This window comes from Nematostella vectensis, chromosome 5 (assembly GCF_932526225.1).
Source record: "Nematostella vectensis chromosome 5, jaNemVect1.1, whole genome shotgun sequence".
NCBI classification, from domain to species: Eukaryota; Metazoa; Cnidaria; class Anthozoa; order Actiniaria; family Edwardsiidae; genus Nematostella; species Nematostella vectensis.
Window position 1 is genome coordinate 14,776,912 of NC_064038.1, and position 8,857 is coordinate 14,785,768.

Below are 8,857 nucleotides of genomic sequence, written 5' to 3' on the forward strand. Positions count from 1 at the left end.
TTGTGCAGTCATAGATATCATACTGTATGGAAAATAAATATTTATATTTGGTGATACTTCAGGACCATTTTTTATCTCAGTGCCTATTGCACAGAGTTTGTTTGTTGTCTTTTTTATAAAAATGGAATAAAATTGATTTTATTTAATAAGCAAATCTGAGAGTTGAAGCTCCCTTATAGCAAGATTTTGTATGCTTGGGCTATAGAATTTAGGTTTGGTTATTTATTTGGGAGGTAAGTTTCTATGCTTGGTATATTTTATATATAGAACTCAGGTTTGGGTATTTTTGAGGATGAGTAGGGGGGGGGGGGGCTAATTCATCAAAAAGTTCTTATCGCAAATGCTTATTTTAACATATTATGCCACTCTAGCATTAGATTTTAGAGGGGGCACTGGTTTGAGTGGCTATGTAATGCGCTTACTCAATGAGGGCTATTTTATGGTGTGTGCAGACAAATAGGAAAAGGCATAGAGTCTAAAATTAAAGGTTGAGGAATGCATGGTAAGGGGAGTGAGGTTGTGATGACTGAGGGCATGTCACATGTGGTGTGCTCACACAAGGTGCGAAGACAAGGAAGTAAAATTGTACCGGGTTTTTTGACAAGGGCCTTGGAGGTGAGGAGGGTAGAGTTTTTTTTATAAAAGGGAATAAAAATAAATTAAATTTGATAAGCAAATTTTCCTTCTAAAACTTTTTTACGGGACTGACAAGTTTCAAGCTTTTGTATGTTTTACGGATAGAACTCAGATTTGGGTTACTTTTTTGGGGGGAAGGGGGGGGGGGGCTATCTATTCTTGGTGGAGTTTTGGGTATAGAGTTCAGATGCAGGTATATTCTTAGGGGTGGCGCGGTTCCATTCTTTTGGGGGCATAAAATGTTCGTATCTGTCGGAACCAACAGTCATGTTTACAGCTAGAGTGCCCCCCTCCCTCCCCCCATGTTGCTGTGGTGGTCGCAGGGCAAGCCATTTAGCTAAAGAATGATAAGAAGCGAACCCCCGAGAGACAAGGGTAGGGTAAAATGCTTTTCGGCTAAATGTTGACACAAATTTTTATACCTATTCTTCGGCGATTTTTCCCTGTTGTATAGACGTTGGGCCTTGACTCGCACTTTCGTCCTCACAATTCAACCTCCGCTCTTCTCAACTTTCACCATACCCTGTGGGCACTCGTTTCGGCTTGTGGTGAAAATTGTTTTAGTATGCCATGATCCTCATTTATCCTAGTTTAGTCCTCTCAAGGTCCTAAGCCGTAGAATTTGGTCCATCACACTCATATTTCTCTTTTTTCTAAACGTAAACATAACGAAGAGAGTTCGATTTTTCGGCAGTCTCCAATAAGAGCGCTCAATTTGAAAAGGTTTTACTTTCGAGCACAGGAACTCATCAATCAAATATCAAACTTGGTATAGAGCAGGATATTTTGCTGTTTTGGTCGATTTTTGCGATGCGACATCTCGCTAACAAAACAAATTCAAGTTTCAAACTCCGCGCGGCCATTTTGGATATTTGCATAATAAGTAGGTAAATCGATATAACCAAAAATAGTAATGTACGGCACTGGCGTTTTCCTCGCGTTTTCCACATCAGATAATCTCACATTTTCAGGCTCCGTTAGTCTGAGATATTCCAGGCATTTTCCTCGCATATTCCTTTGCAAGAAAATGTCGAAAAATCCATCGTGTTTTCCCGGCGTTTACCGAAAGGATAACACGAGTAATCCAAATATTTTCTGACCAGAAAACGCATGGAAAATTAACCCAGTATAATAACCCCGTTTGGTCGCATTTTCCTCGCATATTCCTTCGTAGGAAAATTTGGAAAAATCAATCGCGTTTTCCTGGCGTTTACCGAGAGGATAACGCAAGTAATCCAAAAAAAATTCCTGTCTAGAAAACGCATGAAAAATTAACCCCGTATTTAAAATAACACCGTTTGGTCGCATTTTCCTCGCATATTCCTTGGTAGCGAAATTATGGAAAAATCTATCGCGTTTTCCCGGCGTTTACCGAGAAGGATAAAGCAAATAATACAAGATCCAAGATGCCGGTTCCTTGCCTGAAATAGATCCTCTCGAACAAATTGGCGGAGTTGTTGTGGGGATCTGGCTTTGGGCTACCTGTGAATGCATGGCGCGAGTACTGGGCCCAGTGGGTGGAAACGAGGCAAAATTCAGAAGAGAACTCAGTTGGATCAATCTTTGTGAGCTTTATAGCGGGTTTCAGCTGAGTTTTTGCGAAAATTTCTCTACAACAGCTATAGAAACTGGCCTTTACCCATGCCCAAGTAGAATTCAAGTCGAAATGGTGAGTATTCTAGTAGAAACACTAATTAATTACGAGCGTTTTGGCATTCAAACCATCACTTGTTGAGATGATGAGGTTGTGAAAAAGCCAAATAGCCTTTATCTCGATAATGTTTTGTGTAAGTAATTGGCGCCAATAAACTGAAGCCCCAACGACATAAACTAAATAAGATCAATTTACTCTGTGCTTGGTCCTCCAAGGTATAATCGACACTATCGAATTACAACCAAGCGTTCGACTGTGTTCGTTTTTCTGAAGAATTTTTATAATTAGATTCTGTTTGATTATTGAACATAATTCGATTGTCTTTGATTTAAATATTTGATTGAATACTTTAATCCGTTCAAATTATTGCATCTGGACATAATAAATAAGTACAGACTGGGCCAAGTAAAATAAAATAAAACTTGTTTCCTCTCCCTGCCCGTGTCTTTTTTGGGGCCACTTAAAGAAATATGTGTTATTATTAACTAAAAGGCTGTATAAAATATAAGTAACCTAGTGCCACTTACATTGTAAACATTACAGAATAGACATAAGTAGTTTGTGATAACAAAATGCTCTGAAGAATGTAGAAATATACCTTGTTGTCTTCCAAACATGTATTGTCATGTAAAAAACATATTAGCAGAAAAAAATAAAAATACATACAATAAAATAAAATGCCACCCATCCACAATTTTATTTTTCTAGAAATCGGGATGGGAAAAACCACATAATAATCTCAAATAGTTGAATTTGCACCCACTCATGGATCATGGTCTCCTTACCCTGAGCATAAGCTCTTATATAACAAAAACAGTTAACATTTTAAATGTCCATTTATGTAATCATTGCAGAAATAAAATAACACCAAGCGTCTTTTGCCACAGAGGAGAGAGAAGCAAAGCCAGGATGCAACATGATGATGGGTTATCCAGCTGGTGCTTTGAAGACCTTGGGGTCTTTTTATCAACAACTAGATGTAAGGCATGAAGGGACATGTTTCCTTCCATTGTAGACTCTGGGATTGTCAGTAAGCAAAGCACCAGGAGACATTATAGAAACCTGAGTAGTAATATATAAAATTTCATGGCATTTCATACAGCCCTTCTTGCAATGCATCTACAGTAAACACTCGCAATAAGAACCTACTTTTTTCTGAGTTACTATAGCCTAAACATGTTCTTATATGAGAGGTGCTCAGTGATATTTTAGGCTATTTACTATAGACTATAGGCATTTATTAATTTAGTAATGCTCATTTAGTTATTTTTTATCGAATGTTTTTAGAGATTATTGTTACTAGAAATGAGGGGGTTATTAGGTATTATTTTACGTTCCAATTGTTTATGCGAGTTATAATAGTTTATAATAGTTTAAATACTTATTTATTTGAGAGCGATTACAAGTTGTTATTTAATATTAACGATTATAATGACATGCTGACTATTCAAAGTATATAGGATTTTAAGCAGGGAACGTTTACAAGAGACTATTTATGTGTTATGTTGTAAAATTACGATGTAAAAATTTTAAAATTACGATCTGACATGTTAAATAAATTTGAATTTTATTAACATTATGTGTCGGTTATCTTTAAATACATAGACAACTCTGAGAGAGGAAAGGTATAAGGTTGATGATCCAGCGGCAAAGAGCGGAGAAAACCCGAATTCTGAAGGAATAATCCTGAATGGAATATGCTTCGAAAACTCGAATAATCCTGTAGGCAAAATGCTGGGAAAACTCGAATTATCTTGAATAATCCTATAGAAAAAAACTGGAATTTTCTAAAATAATCCTGTAGGGAAAACGCGCATTATCCTCGAATAATCCTACAATGATCAAGTAGGAAAACTTACATTTTCCGTCTGGTAAAACGCGAATTTTCCTTCCGTTTTCCTTAGAAAGAAAACTCTTGGAAAACTCGCATTTTCCTGAATTTTTCCATTTTGGAAAACGTGAAAGAAACGTACTCCAAACGTACTCCAAACTTGGAAAACTGTTATGCCGAGGAAAACGAGCGTTTTCCGATCGGATAATTCGAGGAAAATACCAAGATTATGTTGCGTTTTCTGCGAATTTTCCTCGCATTATCCGAACAGAAAACGCGGACTTTTTTGCCGTGAGCTTGACCTGGAAACTGTCGCAAGGGACATGCGATACGCCAGGAATGAGTCGGGGAGACGACGCTTCAATATAGACGAATTCCTTACTCCACAGCAGATCCAGTCATATTTTTCAAGGAGGGCTGCGAAACTGAAAAAAACAAACCACCTACGAAGCTGACGTGATGGAGGCAGAAGAACAAGACTATTATTCAGCCACGAGAGCACAAGTCATGTGCGCCATTCAACTTGAGCATTCCATTGTGTTCGATACCTACAACATTTGTGCTTTGGTTGCTAGTAAAAGTTTAAAAAAGCTCACCGTAGCTATGCTGGTAGCTATATGTGAATAATTTGACTTGGACATTTCTGGACTGCAGCAAACACGTAAGGCCCCATATATTGTTAGCTCATGTATCTGTGCCTGCGACACGCTTTAGAGAATATAGAAAAACATTTGTGGAAGAAATCCCTGAAGACATTTTATTTTCCAATCACGTGAAAGCAAAGGACAGGACAGAGACGGAGAACGGCAGCCACGCCTGCAGGAGAAAGCGCGTAAAACAAGTAGTTAGTATAGAATGTATGATAACATTATATGAAGCATTGAAATTCTTATTAGCTTGAAACTAAAAAAGATATCTTTTTTTTTTCTAAACAAAAGTATTCTCCCACAAAACCTTCTTCCCATAATGATGTAATATTTATTGATATTTGCTGGATCAAGATGCTGGATTTCTACTTTTATGTACTTCGTGTGACTCTCTGTTGGATATCTTTGAGGACAGTTAACAATTTTTTTAGTTTTTTTCTTTTTAAAGCCCTCTCCTTGAACTACCGTGTAAATTCAAGATGGCGGAAAATTGGTGAGAGTAGTTTCAAAGCCTCCCAAGATTCGAGGTTTTAAGTGCCCAGGAAAAAAAAAACATATTTGCAAAGGGGAAACAGTGCTTTATAGGATTTTTGTGTAGAAATTGGCCGAAAGCATGTAACAGAGTGCCAAAATCGATGTCGAATTTGGCATAAATTTTGTTACTTTATTTTTAGGGTACAATGATAAATACATAGAAATCTCTAAAATATTGTGTATACTTTGTAAAATCGATTGCTTCCCATTAAAATACTCCCAATATAGTGGACAATCATTGTACATATGACACTTGTTGTATCGTGCTTTTAAATCATAATGCGGAGTCAAGTTTTCAGGTGCAATTTTAGCCAAGAAATGACCGCGAAATAGCCGCAAATGCGACCATGCCGTGTTTCGTCCAAAATTAAAATCGCTGCGAACTTTGGATCATGTCTTTGTGAAGGCTCATACAGGCGACCTTTTTGAGGGATTTTGAAAAAAAAAAATGTGAAATTCATTTTCGGTAAGTGAAAGGGATTCCCGCGCGGTCGCTCAATGCTGTTTTAGCCCATGTATAAAGAAAATAGCCATTGTTTGATGCTTTGTACCATGTCCATATAATATCGCAAAAATATCACTGGCAGGTGCTATTTTCTAGTGTACCTTGTAAACACCGTGCCATTGTTCTTTTGTGTTGTAGATAATAGCTGCACGCCGCCTCAACCATAAAAACACCTGGCGACAGATAAGATATATAAAATATATTAAAAACTGTTTATACTTTTATTATCACGCACTATCCCATATAAGGGTAAACGCCTATTCCAAATAAGGCTGCACTCGGAGAGTCCAAGTGTCGTAGCTCGCAATGCATCATGGACAGAGTTAAAATAGCAATATCTCGGAAAATACCAGGGCACTGTTGGCTACGATACTGGAGCATTATTTAGGTTTATGTTCCACATAAAATTTCTATTCTCGACTTTCTGAAAACAAACGTTTTAGGAGGCGAGCCTATAATCATATCGTTGCACCATACACCGCTGTAAATAACATATGTGAGTTATCAGTCAAAATAAATTACTTGAATATTTTTGTAAAGACTGCATTATTTTTATACCTATTTTTGAAAATAAATCTTGCACGTTGACTTTATTAGGTAAGATACAGAAGGGCAAAACTGCCCATAGATAAAATGAGGGTTTATTGAGTGATTTCCCTTCAAAACACTTTGTGTTTTAGAGCTCGAGAGTTGATGTCACTGTGGTTTTGCTAAAAACAAAAACACGAGAAAACTTTTAATTTTCTTTAAATGTTAACATTTTAAAAATTTTTTCCTCATAGGTTTTAGATTGCAAACATTGGTTATCAAATGAGGAGAATGCTCAGTTGTGCGAAGCTCACTAAAGAGGATCGATATTCGACGCGTACGCCGGAAGAGGAGCATGCGCAGTTGTGCGAAGCTCACTAAAGATGATCGATTTTCGACGCGTACGCCGGCAGAGGAGCATACGCAGTTGTGCGAAGCTCGCTAAAGATGATCGATAATCGACGCGTACCCAGGCAGAGGAGCATGCGCAGTTGTGAGAAGCTCACTAAAGATGATCGATATTCGACGCGTACGCCGGCAGAGAAACATGCGCAGTTGTGCGAAACTCACTAAAGATGATCGATATTCGACGCGTATGCCGGCAGAGCAGCATGCGCAGTTGTGAGAAGCTCACTAAAGATGATCGATATTCGACGCGTACACCTGCAGAAGAGTATGCGCAGTTGTGCGAAGCTCACTAAAGACGATCGATATTCGACGCCTACGCCGGCAGAGGAGCATGCGCAGTTGTGCGAAGCTCACTAAAGACGATCGATATTCGACGCGTACGCCGGCAGAGGAGCATGAGAAATTGTGCGAAGGTCGCTAAAGATGATCGATTTTCGACGTGTACACCTGCAGAAGAGTATGCGCAGTTGTGCGAAGCTCACTAAAGATGATCGATATTCGACGCGTACGGCTGCAGAGGAGCATGCGCAGTTGTGCGAAGCTCACTAAAGATGATCGATATTCGACGCGTACGACGGCAGAGGAGCATACGCAGTTGTGCGAAGCTCGCTAAAGATGATCGATATTCGACGCGTACGCCGGCAAATGAGTATGCGCAGTTGTGCGAAGCTCGCTAAAGATGATCGATATTCGACGCGTACCCAGGCAGAGGAGCATGCGCAGTTGTGAGAAGCTCACTAAAGATGATCGATATTCGACGCGTACGCCGGCAGAGGAGCATGCGCAGTTGTGCGAAGCTCACTAAAGATGATCGATATTCGACGCGTACGCCGACAGAGCAGCATGCGCAGTTGTGAGAAGCTCACTAAAGATGATCGATATTCGACGCGTAGACCTGCAGAAGAGTATGCGCAGTTGTGCGAAGCTCACTAAAGACGATCGATATTCGACGCCTACGCCGGCAGAGGAGCATGCGCAGTTGTGCGAAGCTCACTAAAGACGATCGATATTCGACGCGTACGCCGGCAGAGGAGCATGAGAAGTTGTGCGAAGGTCGCTAAAGATGATCGATTTTCGACGTGTACACCTGCAGAAGAGTATGCGCAGTTGTGCGAAGCTCACTAAAGATGATCGATATTCGACGCGTACGGCTGCAGAGGAGCATGCGCAGTTGTGCGAAGCTCACTAAAGATGATCGATATTCGACGCGTACGACGGCAGAGGAGCATACGCAGTTGTGCGAAGCTCGCTAAAGATGATCGATATTCGACGCGTACGCCGGCAAATGAGTATGCGCAGTTGTGCGAAGCTCGCTAAAGATGATCGATATTCGACGCGTACCCAGGCAGAGGAGCATGCGCAGTTGTGAGAAGCTCACTAAAGATGATCGATATTCGACGCGTACGCCGGCAGAGGAGCATGCGCAGTTGTGCGAAGCTCACTAAAGATGATCGATATTCGACGCGTACGCCGACAGAGCAGCATGCGCAGTTGTGAGAAGCTCACTAAAGATGATCGATATTCGACGCGTACACCTGCAGAAGAGTATGCGCAGTTGTGCGAAGCTCACTAAAGACGATCGATATTCGACGCCTACGCCGGCAGAGGAGCATGCGCAGTTGTGCGAAGCTCACTAAAGACGATCGATATTCGACGCGTACGCCGGCAGAGGAGCATGAGAAGTTGTGCGAAGGTCGATAAAGATGATCGATTTTCGACGTGTACACCTGCAGAAGAGTATGCGCAGTTGTGCGAAGCTCACTAAAGATGATCGATATTCGACGCGTACGGCTGCAGAGGAGCATGCGCAGTTGTGCGAAGCTCACTAAAGATGATCGATATTCGACGCGTACGACGGCAGAGGAGCATACGCAGTTGTGCGAAGCTCGCTAAAGATGATCGATATTCGACGCGTACGCCGGCAAATGAGTATGCGCAGTTGTGCGAAGCTCGTTAAAAATGATCGATATTCGACGCGTACCCAGGCAAAGGAGCATGCGCAGTTGTGCAAAGCTCGCTAAAGATGATCGATATTCGACGCGTACCCAGGCAAAGGAGCATGCGCAGTTGTGCGAAGCTCGCTAAAGACGATCGTTATTCGACGCGTACGCCGG

General features: G+C 40.8%; 1 long non-coding RNA gene across 1 annotated transcript; it reads left to right on the top strand.

Moving 5' to 3' along the window:
• The first annotated feature begins 2,088 nt into the window (after window positions 1-2,088).
• LOC116609765 lies at window positions 2,089-3,864 on the top strand. The gene is made up of 2 exons (XR_004293110.2): window positions 2,089-2,305; window positions 3,145-3,864. It is a non-coding gene; the product is annotated as an uncharacterized LOC116609765 (long non-coding RNA).
• Window positions 3,865-8,857: the final 4,993 nt, after the last annotated feature.